The sequence below is a fragment of the Calliopsis andreniformis genome, chromosome 1 (assembly GCF_051401765.1).
Source record: "Calliopsis andreniformis isolate RMS-2024a chromosome 1, iyCalAndr_principal, whole genome shotgun sequence".
In the NCBI taxonomy this organism is placed as follows: Eukaryota; Metazoa; Arthropoda; class Insecta; order Hymenoptera; family Andrenidae; genus Calliopsis; species Calliopsis andreniformis.
In genome coordinates this window covers 13,015,093-13,032,259 of record NC_135062.1, presented here as the reverse complement: position 1 = coordinate 13,032,259, position 17,167 = coordinate 13,015,093, and the positions used below count along the sequence as shown (strand labels likewise).

General features: G+C 42.5%; 1 protein-coding gene across 2 annotated transcripts in view; it reads left to right on the top strand.

The window, feature by feature from the left end:
- Positions 1-17,167, top strand: part of Btk29a (tyrosine-protein kinase Btk29A) — a 121,627-nt gene that overhangs the window by 39,142 nt on the left and 65,318 nt on the right. The gene's annotated exons all lie outside the window — the stretch shown is intronic.

Here is a 17,167-nt window from a genome sequence, read left to right as displayed (position 1 = left end):
TTTGTGCTTCAATTATTCGCTTTCTCAGTTTCTTTAAACATGGATTTATACCTGTTTCATTATAATGGTACATATACGTATAATATTATTATAACCAACATGCTTTGTGATAAGAAATATTTGTTTTAGAGGGGTAAAAATACCCATTAATCAAATGTACTTTTGTTATCGATCACAGAGCAGGGATTTAATATTTAAAAGGAGTTGTATGTTATAAACAAACTGTGTTCTGGTAGGAGATTGTTAAAATTTTCTCCAATCGGATTACATAGGGCGGAGCCCTTCCCTCACTCTGTCTTTCTCTCATTGGCGCACACAATAACACGGGGAACTCCATTCCCAGAAAATATTCTGCACGATTCGACAGGTCAAATATTGAACAATCGTTGTTAAAGAATTTCCCCCTCCTCTTGGGGTAAATAATTTGTATCCACCAGGTGCGCAGATTTATTCATGGAATTTTTTACAGGCTGTACGCGAAATGTAAATTCCACCCCGACTCGATACCGTTTTTCCATCGTATTTACGGAGACGCGATATTTTATGCGCCACTGGATTATCAGCTCTCGTAAATATCGGTCAGGTGTTCTGGTACACGGCCAGCCGACGCATTTATAGTAATAAGTGTTATTCAGAGAGCCATCGAGCATCGCAACCAATCGTTAAAGCCACCGTTGTGGCTGTTTCGACGTTTATTCGAATGGTCCACTATTTTGCATATCTCCGTCCCTCCGATCGCTATTTCCCCAAAAATTCACCCCTCGTTTAAACCGTCCTCTATCGGCGTAATCAATCGATACTAATTCCGTTTGTCTATTTTTCTGTTGCAGGTGAGTACACTTTCGGGGCGACAGATTGCATAGTCGGTGAGTGGTGCATGCCATTTTCATTGTCCCAATGAAATCGAATGAAATCGAAATGTCAAAGCGACAACGAGCTATGTCATCAAGGGGACGAAATTGTAACACTTTAAAGGGGTATTTTAGTCTAGAACGCAATATTTCAAGTGTTCTTTACGATTTTTCTTCTAAATAGTAACAAGTCGATGCAGTTACGTGATTCACACTGCATACCTTCACAAAAATCAGATTTAAAAAAAAGATCGTTCTTTTATAACTTTCTAAATTAGAATACTCTTTTAATATCGCTGCGAAATGGCAGAGAATTATGAAATTCATTGCTATTCCTGGGGGCACACAGGGCTTCTTGAAACGCCATCGGGCGCGACGATTCATTCTACTTCCGCTCGCGCTCGAGTTTAATCGAGTGTTTAAACGTTAATTTCACGTGACCGCAAACATTTGTCCGGCAGGTATAGCGGCGGGAGCTCAGTCGGAGCTTTAATTCGAGAGTGTCCGCAAATATTTCCCGAACGGGGGTGCGCGACGATTTTAATGGGTCCGCGAGACACTTTGGAGGAAGTTCACTCGGCTGGGGATCCTCCCCCGCGCTTTCATCATGGCCGTCGATTCTCCCTTGAAACTCTCGTCCCGACGTCGAACCACTTCGCAGGTGGAAACGGGGGGATAAGTTTTGTGTAATAACGATTCGAAGAGCTCGGCTGACATCTTGCTCGGCGGACGAACGTCGAGGGGATGAATGGGGGAGTTAAGGGACTCTTGGGCGGACGGCACTTCGTTACGGTAATTAATCGACGGGATGAACTTCGTACAGATGTGACTCGCGGAAATTCTTGGGCTGTCTTTGAGCGGGGACAGTGATCGAAATTAAATTGATCAGAACTGGAGCGACTGGAGGATGTTTCGTGATATGGAGGATGCTCTGGAGTGGAGGGATTAGAGAGGGTTGGTTAATGTCAGGGAGGGATGGGGTTTTAGGAAGTGGTACGTGATGATTTATGTGAATGAGTAAAATGGGGGGAATTAAAGGATTGAGGGCTTGTGTATGCAAGTATTTGGGGTTTTGAGAATTTAAATGTTTTGAATATTTGAGTATTTGAATATTTAAAAATTGGAATATTTGAATATTTCAATATTTGAGTATTTGAATATTTGAATATTTGAATATCTGAGTATTTGAATATTTGAATATTTGAATATCTGAGTATTTGAATATTTGAATATTTGAATATTTGAATATTTGAATATTTGAATATTTGAATATTTGAATATTTGAATATTTGAATATTTGAATATTTGAATATTTGAATATTTGAATATTTGAATATTTGAATATTTGAATATTTGAATATCTCATCTTGAGAACATTTGATATTTTTAAGAATTGTACGATTAATCATTTTAATTAACTTAACGCTTGAATTTAAGCTAGGAAAGGAAATGGTTTCAACGTTTCCTCATTGCATTAATGGCGTTTTATGCGTTCCACGGTTCCTAACTTTTCTGTGACCGATGGTCCTCTAACTGCATCCACTACTCTCAATGCATGACTAACGGAAACACGTATCCCTACGTGGGTAACTCATTGATGCATCTTGTAATGACCAGGAAGGTCTTAGAATCGAATCAAACATCTACGTACTACGTTAATAACTCAAACAAATGTTTAGTACTGCTTTAAAGTCCTCATGTTTAAATTACGTACTTCCAAACCCATAGTACACCCACACTTTTATCTACATCTACTTTTTACACGTAAATATACCACGTAGCACTACATTCCCCTCATATCCAAGGATGGTATGAAACCCTGCTATCCAATGACATCACGAGATAGAAAGAAAACTTTGAACGAGATGGGGAGTTTCAGCACTCACTAATTGGTAGTATAATCCTCACTCCATTCGAAAAGTTCCTTTTCACCTCGTGACGTCACTGGACCAACAGGTTTCATACCATCCCTGGTTATAAGAAGAACGTAGTATCACATTGGAACATCTACATATAAAAAGTAGATGTAGGTAAAAGTGTGGGTGTACTGTCGCTGCAGTATATAATTTAAAACTAATACCCTTAAAATACTACTGAATATTTTAGTAGATTATTAACGTAGTAAGTAGACATTTTCCTCAATTCTAGACATCAGCCTTGACACAACATTCTCCCACTACTCCATACCCCCTCAAAAACACCCCACTAACCCTGAAAAACTCCCAAGATTACATCAACAGCTTCCAGCCCCACTTCCTCAAGCACGTACTACTACGTGCACCCACTGCATCTCCTATCACCGTCAGTTCACGCGATCCCTCGCACCTAACACCTCTCAATCGCGTATCGCGTAAACGTCTCTCGAACCACGTTAACACCTCTCAATTCAGACACCCAGCAGCACGTAGCGCTACGTCATTAGTCGAGGCTCCCGAGTGTGGGCCAGATACAGTATCCGAGCTCGATCGGTTCAGATGGGAAAAGGGGTCTCCTATCGAGGGGAGCAGGAAAAGGCAGTGGGAAACGATCGAGTTATCAGGGGAAAGTAATGAACGCAGCCCCGATATCGGACTTATCGCCGTGTCGCAGCCGTACAGATCGGGCGAATTCGACTAATTCCTTTTTTTTTTTTTCCACGCCGCCTCCTCCTCCCCCCTTCGACCCTCCTTCGCTCTGTGTACCTAACAATCGAGCTGGGCGCGAGCTGAGCAATTAGTTGGTTCGCTCGGAGGGCAGTGATTAATCGCTGGCATTAGACGGCCGTTTTCAGAGCGGCGATTGGTCCGCGACTCGTGCATCAAATCGCGCCATACGCGCGCGCCAATTAATTGCTGTAAGCCGAAATAATCGCGGCAATTTGAAAGGGTGGGAAAGGTGGACCGTGGAAACACGGGCTCCTGCGATCTGCTGGCAGTTTTTCTGCGATGGTTCTTTAGTCTGAGGAGGAGATGGCTATTTTTACACGTCTTTTGGTGGGTATGCTTTTTGAGAGAATTATTATTAAGATAGAAGGGGCAGATTTTTTTTTGAAAATAGATGGCAGACCTGTTTATGTATAACTATGTAGTTTAGTTGTACGTTTAAAATTTCCATGCTGGTCTAAAAATGTGCAGTTTATCATCTTTACTTAAGCGAAACATGTAATTCTAAGCCCACTTGCTGTGTTGTAGTTGATTAATTTTTTAACAGCTTTGGGTTGATAAGAATCTGTGGTTCTTAATATAAGGTCGTGAAGATGCAAAGTATTGTTGATGATTTTTTGTTGTATTTCTCTTTTATCAAGATTGAAAGAGTTTTTAGAAGGAACGTAGGTGAAGATTAAATCTGAGTGAGCTAAAAGTGTCGCTTGATTGCGTGGTACGAAATCGCACGGGATCTCAGATTAAAGAGGAGTGTCATCGAAGAGTTGCAGGAAACAAATAATCTTCCCTGTTAAGTAAATCCCAGGGACCATTGAAAATGCACGGGGATGATCGATCCCAATATAATGGGACGCCGAGTTTTATCGACATTTTTCATGAATTTTCTCAACGATTCGTTATGCAGCGTACAGTAGATGGTAGAATAATCAGTGAAAATTGAATCGATAAACAGAATTAATTAAATCATTTCTAATTAATCCTCGCGTTAATTATTGAATCTTCAAATTTATTCCGAACAGTTTTTATCATCGAATTATAATAATTCTTTTAGCAAGAGGATTCCATATCTCTGCGAAGTTTACTATAAAAGTCTCGTTCGCGTGGATTTCCCGAGAGCTAATTAGTCGATTTTCTCGTTAATTAGCTTTTAAGCCAGATGATACAGAGATGTTCGCTTATATCAAATTTTGATACTTCAAGATTAAAAAATTTCAGAGCTCAGATATCGAAATATTTGAAACTCTGACAATCATAAGAATATTTAACAATTTCCATCAGTTAGAAATTTGGGTAGAATTTCAGAGATTTGAATATTGAAAAATTTTCAAATTTCAAAGTTTCAGAATCACAAATCACCCACATTGAGAAAACAAAAATAAGTTATCTATACATCGCCACTTAAATCACACTTACAACCAAGCACTTCTGCACCTCGATCTACTTTCATTTTCAAAGACCATCTTCGAAACAGAGTATTTCATAACACGATATATTCTCCTGCACCTTGTTATAATCGTCACAATAGTCTGAGCTCCCAGGAGAGCTTTATACTTCCTTCCACGCACCTTTTGTCTCAAGGAAATAGCTTTCCTCGGTTCCTCAGGGACACATCGTCCACCGACGCTCCTTCGATTTCCGTCTATCGTTCTCCGATGTCTATCGTTGCGTCAGAACGTTCTGGCTTGGGCCCTCCCCTCGTAAATAATTCCCTGTGTAACGTCTCAGTCACAGAAGTGCAATGCGCTTGACGCGGTGAAGCGAGACGGCTTAGATAGAGGCGCATAGTTGGCCGCATTATTGTGTCGGTGGAACGAGCTGATATCAGAGCGGGAGGAACTCTTTACGTCGTAAATATCAAGCACTGTGATAACATAAGGAGTTTTTATTGTCCCCCCACCAGGTGTCACCTTATCGAGCGAAGCTGCTGAGAGTTTCAAGCTAGAGGTGTCAGTTATCAGTTCTCTTGGTGAATGTGTCGAAGAAGGTACTTTTCCTCTGTGTTCCTTCTGCAGCTCCTCGTCTGTATTCTGAGCACATAGGTTGTAGGATTTTGCAAGGATATGGTTAATCAGGTTAACGAGGGGTGCTGATTGAGTTAGGGAGGCGTGACGTCGGGGATTGGTTGACTGATCAGGAAACTTGATTTGGGAGTATCGGATGGGAGTCTCGTTTGATGGATGGGAACAGGTAGTGCAGTGATAGTGTGTTGATACGTACTGCGTGGATGTAGCGTATAAATTTGCACTTTCGTGTTGACAGTTTTAAACGATGGCTCTTGAGAAGATACAGGGATAGGGGATTTTTGACTTTTGGGCACTATGAATGTGTGGTGTTGTGAGAATTCTTGGGTTCTAGCGGGAATTATTGAATAACAATCTTTTCCAGCAGGTACCTGAATTTTCTCAAATGGGTACCTGGATATTTTTGAATACGTGCACACTTTTGCCAGATCAGGTACCTGGATCTTTTTCGAGTGTTTGTACGTATCTTCTAGAACAGGTACCTGAACCCTTTCCAAGAGGCACCTGAACCCTTTCCAAGAGGCACCTGAACCCTTTCCAAGAGGCACCTGAACCCTTTCCAAGAGATACTTGAACCTTCTCCAAGAGGCACATGAACCCTTTCCAAGAGGCACCTGAACCCTTTCCAAGAGGCACCTGAACCTTCTTCAAGAGTTACTTGAACCTTCTCCAAGAGGTACCTGAATCTTTTCCCAGGGCTACCTGAACCTTCTCCATGGGGTATGTGAATCTTCCTGAACAGGTACCTGAATCTTCTCAAGCACCTTCCTATTTGAATATTTCCCAATCTTTCAAGATTTTGTTACATTCACAGTTAACCTTTAGCCCCTAGAAGTCCCCACAGAATATCCACAAATCCTGCCACAAAATTCCCACAAACATATATTGGCGCTAAGTTTATAACTCCACCGATTTTCTTTTCCCTGTTTATATTCCCTGACTCGTCGATTCAGCGATGTATCCCCGCCAAGTAAGATCGATATCGCCCCAGCGCAGTTTGCTCGAGGATTTCGGCACAGTTGGTCGCGTATTTGTACAAAATCGTCGTGCTTTAGCCTCGATTGATTTTATTCATGACCTTCGTCGCGGAAGTACTTTAGATGCGGGCCGACAGGAAAAATAGCGGAAAGTTTTCCATTTTAGATGGGCCGCCGATAAAAAGAGGCACGTATGTGATGCCGACGTGTCGTCGACGCTGCCATTTCAAGGATGCAGCTGAGTGCCACTCGGCCTCTTCTCTGACAGAATTTCTCGTCGTTAATTCCGTGTTGGACATCTGACTATGAGCAGACTATCCTCTCGTAATGCAAGTTACAGAATCGTTTTGAAAAGGTCTCTATAGAAAATTTCTCTCACTGGAAAATATCTAGTTTCTCTTCTGATAGAGTCTTAGAAAGACTCTTCTGAAAAAGGCAGAAGTGACACGAGTTCTTTCCATTATGAGTCTCTCAGTTTTAAGACAGAATTGAATATAGGTGTCCTCAAGCTTATAACAACAAGACACTGTTCTCCCTATTATCATAAATCATTTCTCTACCTTATCCACATCTGACGTCTGATCCAGACCTGACGTCAGATCCACACCTGACTCCAGTCTCTTTTGGATCCTCACTCGAAAGAAAGCATCGATCTGTCCTAAAGTCGCTCTTCCTCTGACGTCATCCGTCGTCGAGCTCGCTGTCAATTAAGATTGCATTTGAGACGCTTGTTCGGCATTCGAATTTTAATCACGCTAGAAGACAATACTCGATCCAATGGTCAGTAACTCCTTATACTCCCGCTTGATGTCTAAATACGTTTCCCCTGGCAGAGGCTACCTCTGTGACGTATCTTTGCAAAAATAAAATGCTCGCTCCACTGCAGATGCATCGACGAGTGCATTTTCGATGGCTCCCTTTCTGGCAGCAATTCAGTTACGTCTCAAAAGAGGAGAGGCTGCGTTCGACGTATCGAGAACGTAAATCTCTGGCTCTGAAAATGACTCCACGTCGGTGGGACGCTTCTCAATCGCGAAGGTCCGCGATCCACTCCATAAATCATGCGACCAGCGATGGTCTGAGACGCGCGAGGAATACTTAAGTCGCTTCCTGACGGACTCTAGCTCCCGAGTTTCGTTAAGCGATTGTTTGTTCTACGTTCGAGCGATTACGAGCTAAGGCTAGATTTTATTTACCCGTGAAACCGAGGGAGTCATGGTGAAGCTTCATGAAGTCATGAATGAGAGAAGGAAATTGCCAGGACTTGGCTCATAGGGAATCTGGGAGAGTGATTAAGGTGGAAGATGAAAAGGGCAAATATTTTTTTAATGCGAAAATAGTGTATAATTGGGTTTACTGGAAGGTTAATTGATGTAGATTCTGGGAATTGGTTCTTCGAGTCTATTGGGTCAGGAGCAGTGAATGTGAGCGCTGATAAGAGGCACTGGCGAAAGGAATCTGCGACTGGTTTTGAGGAACGTGATTGCTATCTTCAGGTGATCTTATTGGTGACCATGTTGGTCCTTTTTTAGGCTAGTTTCTGCTGGCGTTTTCAGAATCCTGTTTGCCAGATTTTAGTCGACTTAGTATATGCATCTAGAAGCTTTAACAGCTTTCTATCCTTATAACTTCTGTAACGATGCAAGTGTTTCAGAAGAGTCTCTAAAAATCATTAATGTAAATACAGTATGCATGAATCTTTCTCAGAATTTAAAAATATCAGTGTCCCAAGTTTTATATTCCTTAATTCTCAAATTCAAAAAAATATTCTCAAGTCCTCAAATATTGAAACGTTAAAAATTTTGAAATCCTTAAAAAAGAGAAAACTGAAACTCTTCATTGAACTACCTAAAAATCGCTGCCTCCAAACCCTACATCACCAGAAGCCTCATCATCCAAACGTCCAGCAACCCCAGAATAAGAGTTACAACCCTATCAATTACTCCGAAAGTTACTCCCCTAATCCCCTGTCCCACTAGTTCCAAAATTCTGAAGCAGTAAATAACCGATGTATCCACCATTTAAACCCCGAGTGCCTAGAAAGCCATCCCAAAGTCAGGTTCGGGTCGTCGAACGGAATTTGTTACGATTCACGGTCCCTGCATCCGAGATCTCGAATAAAACATCGTCTGTGACAGTTAGCTCGGCCCAGTCCCGCCGAGCATCGGCGAGAAGAAAATCGGTGAGTGGAGAGAAGGAAGGTGGAGGAAGGGGACTGGTATCGAGGTAGTGGCAGTGGCGAGCAGTACAGTTCCTGTTAGCCGTGAAAGCCACGTACGGTGCAGGTTCAGTCAGTGAAACTTCGCGAACCGCGGCGCACCTGTTCATCGACGCGTAACTGTTACACGTGGAACGTTGCGTGCGATCATCCACTGGTAAATAGTGAATCGTGCACAGTGAATAGCTGGTCAACAGTTTCTGGGGCCTGGTCGAGGATCGGCTCCTGCCTGTGCTTCGAGTTTCGGTAGAGGGACTGATATGAGAGGCTTAATGGGGAACTCGATAGGGAACTTCGTAGAGGATTCAGTCGAGGATCTAGTAATAGGGGATTTTATCGTGAACTTGACTTGCTCAGCTATTGAGGCATTGTTAATTGTATAGTGTTTCCTGGGTGTGCGATCATTGGTGTATTCGTTATTAGAGGAAATGGGGTTTGATTGTTAGATACTGTTAGTGTTTTTGGTGAGAATGTATTAAGCTCTCAGTATATTGTTTCTTCGTTATAAGTTCGATGTTATATTTACTATAATTTGCTTAGAGCGAGTATAGGAAATTTTGAATGATGGAGCGTTTGGAAATTTGTGTGTTTGGGGAGTTGAAAATTTAGAGATTTCAGTTATTGAGATGTTTGAAGTTGTTGCTACTGGAATGTTTGAAAATTTGAAAGTTCAAATTTTTGAAAATTTAAAAGTTCAAATCTTTGAAAATTTAAAAATTCAAGTGCTTGAAAATTTAGTTTGTTATATACTATAACGTACATCCTTGGTTAAAGAGGGTTCAAGTTTCAGTAGAGAATGTGATCTTAAATGTGTCTCTCACTACAAAGTGCTCAGTGAGTCACGAGTCTATAACGAGGAAACAGTATACATCAGTTGACCCCAGGAACGTGACCCGCATAAACTATTCTCATGTAAACTCATCAAGGAGTCATGAGATTGAACCAAGGAAGCCCTCTAACCTAAACAATCAGTTCTCACCTAAAACACCTACGTACTTAAAGAAAGCTTCCTAAAAAGAGGAATTCTTCCAAAAAAGAGATCCAAAAATCAAATTCCCAGTTCAATCTCCACTACCACATCTTTCATCAAAACAGTTCAAAGCATCGTTCACCTTTCTCCTCTTCCTCGAATCCAGCCACGACAGCGCCATGGACTCTCTTCCGTCTCCAAAAGGCGTGAATTTCAACACGACAAACTGTTCCCTCGCGCAGGATCGATAGTCGAACCCTTATGAATCGATAGTCCTCACGCTCGGTTGCACTTCCACTTCCGGCTGGATCGTCGGAAACAGTTTCCACCTCGGATTTCGCGCTGGAAGAAGCGTATCACGCGGCTCTCTGACGCTCGATGATCTCGAGATCGATGGTGACTTTGAGACTGCTCGACTCGCGTCGAGTGGAACTTATTGAAAACGGTCGGCTGCACCCGACGCCCCTTGTGCCCTGACTCTCGCCAGATATCTCGCGGCGGGCATTTACCCTCGAAAACGTCACGTCCTGTTCTTTATGGCGGTAGCAGCGAGTCATATGGAAATGTGGTCGCTGACGTAGTCCAGAAACCATTCATCTTCGTCGATTCCATACTCTGAGATTATTTTGAGTAGAAGAAGAAGAAGAAGGGGTAGAAAAGACCAGGCTAGTGGGGAATAGGGTATTGCAATGTAAAATGGCCTAATGACAATAGCTTAGTACCTAATAGTAGAACAACAGTAGTAGTAGATAAATTAATATTACTAAGTCAGTAGAATTCAGTTCTACCAACAACTCTACGTCAATTCGAATCTGCTATACTATATATCCTGCGCCTAGAATAAATTTAGAAGCCCGATCAACAATAAAAAATAGAAAAAGAAAGTTACTAACTCTCATTCGGTTCTAAGAAGCTTAAACCCAGGTACTTCTCAGCTCTCTTCGACTTCGATCAGCTGTCGTCCCTTCGAAACGAGGGTAGCAGTTATTGTACAATAAATCGTTACACCTAAGGGGTGTGGGAGTACTTCACTCAGGGTAAGCAGTTTCCTGGTTCCTGCCATTCGGCACATTCTCCACGTCCCGACTCTATCGACCGTGCCACCGACACCCAGGGCCTTCATCTTCCCCGACAGTGTGGCTAAGTAAACGGGAGCTGGCGTAGCCCATTAACTGGGGACGTATTATTAACCACTTGCCAGGGGTAGGAGTCATAGTTACGAATCCGAGGTTAGGATTTGCATAATACGGGGACGGGGAGACGCGCAACGGCGTAATATCGCGTTCGATCGTCCAACGATGCCCAGCCAGTGTCGGCGAGTCGAGGAAAATGCGTCTAATGGCGGATTCGATGGCCTGGCTGTTTAAGTGGAATCGATCGTGATGGAATATTTGGAGAGGGCTGTGTTCTGAGCAAATTGTACGAAAGCTTATCTAGGCACTTTGGGGATGTTCGTTTCTTCTGTTTGAATTTTTTTTGTTCAATTTTAAACGTTGATAGAGATCATTTTGTTTTGTGTTTTGAAGATCGAGTTTAGAGGGAAATACTGTTTTCAGGATCTCCTCGGTTAAGTGATCTCTGGAAGACTGATTCCTTGATCAAATAACCGGGGTTGGTAATTTTCTCTAGTGATTTATAGAGACAGAATTCTTGAGATCGAATTCTTGATTAAATAGAGCTGTGGATTTTTGTCAATTTTTTTCACCGAGTTATCAATGTCTCTTCTGTGTACAGGTATCGAGATATTAGTCTTTGTTTCATGCTCTACAAATTACCAGACATTTCTATTAGAATTGCGCAGGAATGCGCGCGAAGGGCGAGATATGCGATGGGCGCAGCTGACTCGACCACAAATATCGTCGCCGGTGTTGCAGAAATTCGATATGAGCCGCGCGCCCTTCTGCCAATAAACCGTATTGCTAGCCATATCTCGTGAGCCAGCCATTACCCTGTCGAACTTTAATGCCGATTCGGATTATCACGATCGTCGAGCTACCGATTCCGTACCCAATAGGACCCTTAATGTCCTCATCGTCGAGTCATTTCGCGGAATTTCGCTGGTGCTGAATTCCTGAGAATGGAAAGAGGTGGAATGTGATTCTGACCATTGACTGTCCTAGTTAGATCACAACTTTAGATCGTTTCCCTATTTTCCACTCATTTGTTTATGTAGGATAGACACAGATATTGGAAACTTTGCATAATAGACTGTCCTTAAAAGAGATAACTACCCTTCTGAATGTCTAGCGGTGCAAGTAGTATAAGTCAGCCATGTATCAGACAGAGCTGTTTCTATATCTCTACACTGAACCCAAAATTTAAATACTTATACATTATAGTACACACTACTATACAATTCCAACACATCAGACTCGTACTCCAGACCAACCAAACCCAGCATCACCAAAAAAAATCACCTACATACACACATTATAATACCCCAGATCCTCATTACCTCCTCAGCGAAACATCAAACGAATCCAATTTATCCTCCCTCTGAGTAGCTGATCGCGGTTTCTGCTCGCCTAGGAATGAAATCCCAGTCTCCTCGCAGGAGGCAGCTCGCGGGCCCCGTGTAAGGCGAGCAGAGAAACCGGCGGCGTTATCGTGTGCCGCGTATCCGACTCGCGATGCGCTGAGCGAAATCCTGTTTGGATTAGCCCGCGGCCTGGATATATACCAGCAGCTGGAGGGGTGGAACGGGCGAAGGGAAGGGCGTCGCGAGGATTGGACCCTTTTCAAGAGGAAATTGTGGTTCCGTGAATGCCGTTTGGATTACGGGGGAGCGTCCAACCGATGGCTGATTTCGGGAATCAGGACGAGGCGGCTCCACCTCCAGGCATCCTCGTTTAGCCGCGCCTCGGGGATGAAGGATCGCGAGATGAAACTCTTCGGCTGCCGATGGTCCTTTTGGAGCTTCGCGACTAATCTCGCAGGTACGTCGTCTTTGAATGTGATCGAATCACCGAGAATAGCGGCGATTGTTCCTGTACGCCTTCCCTGTTCTGCGATACGAACTGGGCACGCGGTAATTGGCGGACGATGTTCGAAGAGGTTACTGTGGAAGGGTATTCGAGGTATTAGGATTGGGGGAGATCGGTGGGCGAGGGAATTTGGGGATCTAGAAGGCTGTTAACTTGAGGGTTACGCTGTGGGAGGAGATCTGAAATGGAAACGAGAGGTGAAGATTTTTTGGGGAGATCTAGCGTGGAAATTACGGCAGGGTTTTTGGACTGAAAATTAAGTGGTATATTTAGTTGATAATTAGTAGGTATTTAGTGAATGAAATTGGTGAAATTTGGGTTGCAAGATATGTGTGATCAACTTAGCAGAATGGTTACAGTAAGCAAGTGATTTTATAGGTACATATGTGTATCTTTTAGATTCTCTAGTTTTTAATCTTAGAAAAATCTGGGAAGATCTTTTTCCTATTGATGTAGGGTAAGAAACACTATTATTGTGCTTTATATAGATTTTCTATGGGAAGTACAGTCATAGGTTCAGGCACAGTAAGCGTTTTCTTACTCTGTTATATAGCTGAAGAAGAATTGAGCAAAAATTGTAATTACTCCTACGTGTGCTAACCTAGAAATATATTTCAAGTGATCGATCTCAAGCTATGGAAAGAATGTGCCAAGAAAGATTAAAGCGATGGAAAGTTCTGCGGGTCCCGCATTAGCGCGATAGGAAGTGGAATAATACTTTAGTGGACAGACGATGGAATCGTCTCCAGGATTCGGCAGATTGCTTTCGAGCTTGGATAGTGAATTTTTCGTGGTATCTGTAAACCTGAATTGCAGATCTTGAAGCTTACTCTGCAATCGGAAGCGTATCGTTTACTACCACTGGAAAGCCATGGTACCTAAATTCGGATTTCTAGGTCCGTTTCCGTCGAGCGCTCGAGAATATTCAGCTAGGTTTTTGGTATCAATATTGGAAGAATATAGCGTGTGTAGTATTGTTGATTTGACCCGATTTCGCTATGGATATCGTCTGGCTTTTGCAACACCATTCAGCCTCGAAATCTATTGAGGTTCGTACAAATTTCGAGGCGGAGTGGTTGTTTGTACATTATGATACCGATTTTAATATTATACAACAGAGAATGGTATACGCCAAAAAGAATAGGGTTTCTTCCTAGAGAGAATTTGTACGCTAGAATTATTTTTGAGTTTTTCTGAGTTGCAGTCTCGATCATTCGAACAAAAATTATTCGACGCCCGAAACCTTTGCCACGATTCGCCCAAATTCCACGCCCTCGAATCTTTGTCAGATCGCTGTTAACTGTTAACCGCCCGGATATGACATTGTCGAACGTAACAACTCCGTGACACGTAATAACGCGTCAAATGCACAGCTTATCGCTTGCAGCAGGTAATCGCGCACTCGTTACGTGCTAAGCGAATTCATCGATCTTCCCCCTGTACCATCGCCCCGAACGTTTGTCCCAACAGCGTAGTGCCCAGGCTAGGCGACAATGCTGTTGTGAACTGCCTCGCCCGTGTCATTATAGCCAACGATGAGAGCTGATTGTTGCGTGGGCATGGGGCTCCCCTTGTCAATCGTTGGACTCTATAGCGCTGTACTATTGGGAGATCAGAAGTTGGATCTGATTGGCTACGCAGAAACGTACAGAGAGATTTGAATTCAATTTTATTCGTTTATGGGATGAAACCAGTTGTTACAAGAACGTGTACAATAAAATCGTGAAGAGATATCATAGGAGAATAGGAAAAATGAGATAAATGATATAATAATGATGGTAATCACACTTATTGCTACTACTTTCAGTGAACTGAGAACTCCTCTTGCCCCTGTGTTGTTTTATTAATAACTTCTCAGCTCCTAACGGTACCTTGTTCTCGACAGCTGGCCTCTAAAAAATCATTGTCCCATTCATCTGCATCTCGCAAAATATCGAGCTCCATAAACTATTTCTGCCAGGGACGAAATTATCCGACGCAGCGGCTACAGCCTCCAGGGCCTCTTTATTGCGCTCTCGAAATCGTTTTATAGTCTTCATAACCCCGGTCCAGCGTCTCGTTTAATCCCTGCTTAGCATACTATCGTAATTCTCCTGCTTTCCATCTCCTAATTTTCTTTCATTTCCCTCCGTTTCCCCCTTGCCCTTTTAGTCCCAGCCATCCCTTTCTCTGTTCCTCCTACGAGGAGCCCTCGAATCGTCGAATCCGTTTACAGGATTTATCTTCGTCCCAGTTCAGTTTTCTGGCTGCCTTTTCCTCCGCGACGTAACCAACTTTATTCCTCTTGTTTCTTCCTTCCCCTCTGTCAGATACGACTCTTGGTTGATACTTTTCCCAGGGAAGCGTCTTCCGTTCCTTCTCTTCCGCTTTCGTCTTATTTCGTGAGTCAAGTCGTTCCTCGAGAACGGTAATATCCGTTCGAGGAGTCGCGAAAAAAGCTGCGTCGTTTCTCGATTCCACTCGCTCGACGACACTGTGCGTCCCTGTTCCCCCTTTTTTTCCCCCTCCCCTTTTATTTTCCTCGTCTTCCGTTCTTTGGCCACCGCCATTCCTGTTTCGCTTTATTTATTAACTTCGACGGCGCGCGAATATTCATGAGGACTCGCTGACGAGTGTCGTCCCTTTCGCACAGACTCCGCTTTCGAGATGCGTGCTCCAGAATGGAGATTTCTGCGGATAATACTGTCTGACTGCTGCATTCTAAATGCCACTTCTTCGGGGACTCTTTGCGCGATGGATGCGTCGATGTGCTCGCGATTATCCTTTGGAATGCATTTCCTCGAGTATTTTAGGTTGGAGAAAGCTCGATGGTTGGGTGGTTCTGAGATCTAAAAATAATTGTGGTACCTGCAATCTTAATAGAATTTATAATTGGGATATCTTTCAGATATCTTTCTTGACAGTCTTGATATTTACATGTATCTACTTTACAATTGCCAATATACATATTAAATTAATTATAACACTGAGATTTTAGTAGACTAGACCACTTGTGGTCAGACCCTGGTGTGATAGAATCCTTAGAAATCCTTAGAAATCCTTGATAGCTACATCCTCTATTGGAACATTATTTTAAATATTGCATAAATGTATAAAATACACAGCAAAATTGGAGAACCACTAATTTTAGATGTAGCTGTCCATTGTCTCATGCAGCTGCATCGATACTTGAACGATCATTTAATGTGACCACACATCTCTTCCACTAGACACCCTCTAAAAAACCAATTCCTCGCAATAATTTAAACCAAGATAATCTTCCCCAAAGTTCTCACATAATCCTCTATCTTCTCACAGTATTTCATTGTTATCCCCACTCTTCATTATCTATTATTTCACCGCTCTATGTTTATTCCCACCCTTACAATTACTGTTACAAGCTCTCGCGGTATCAGTTGCGGTTCCTCTATGATCCAGCTCTTAGAGAGGTAGCTGGAGGGCAGGCCCGATAACGCTGTACCTCGATTTTCGAAGCTGCCCCGTAAATACACGGGCATATTCGAGTACCCAGAGGGTTGGCTTCGCTGCGCAGAGTATCCCGACGGGGGTTGGTTCGCAACCGCAGCGACCGCAAATGGGAAAGCCCCGTAAAAAGTGGTGAACGTTGTCCCTGGTACTGCGCGCACCTGTAAATCCATTTTTCTTCCCTTGCACTTTGTATCAGGCTGCATTGAATGAAACTGGGTATGTAAGGTGATGCAATATTCATCCTCGGATGAAAATCCTATGCTTTATACTGTTGTAGTTACAGCTAGTATATTTGTCTTCTATTTTATACTTCGTCTGGTCTCTAGCTGCGTTATATGCTCGCTATTTTCTTTGTGGCGAAAGGTTATTGAACTCGTTTATTATAGTAATAATACTGTTAACCCTTTGAGGGTGGGTTTTTATTTTCAGAAGCAGCGTGCAAAGGGAAATGAATATTGTTGAACGTTCGTGGTTTTAAGTTAGACATTTTTGTAATTGTTTTGTAATTGAAAAGTTATTTAAAAGTATTCTACTGAATATTGAGGAGGAAAAATGGAACGTGGAATATTCAGAGATTCTCGTCGAGAGGTTAAAAATAGTGCAGAAAAATTGTACACTATACACTAGTGCAGCTTATCAATTTTTCAATTTTACTCTTTGCAGGACTTTTTATTAACGTGCTTTCTTTTTGATTAATTCAAATATTCTGTCAATTTGAATAATTTTCTTCAGAGTGATTCAATTTAGCTATGAATTGCTTCTTTTAATCTCGTTGAAATAAGAGATATCTATTAATTTGGAGTTTCTCAATGAAAGATATTTTATCGCTCAGTTCTGATGAGTAAGCGTGAAATCAGAGGATGTGTTTATGATGTAGTGGAGAAAGCAAAGTGGTGGGGGTATGTGCAACAAACCATGATAAAAGGGCATCGCACGTATCGAGGGGAATTTACGCTGGTAATTCCTCTGGAAATACCCACATTTATTTCCTCCTTTTCGCGAAATAAGCTGACGTTCTGCAGTGACTGATTTCGTT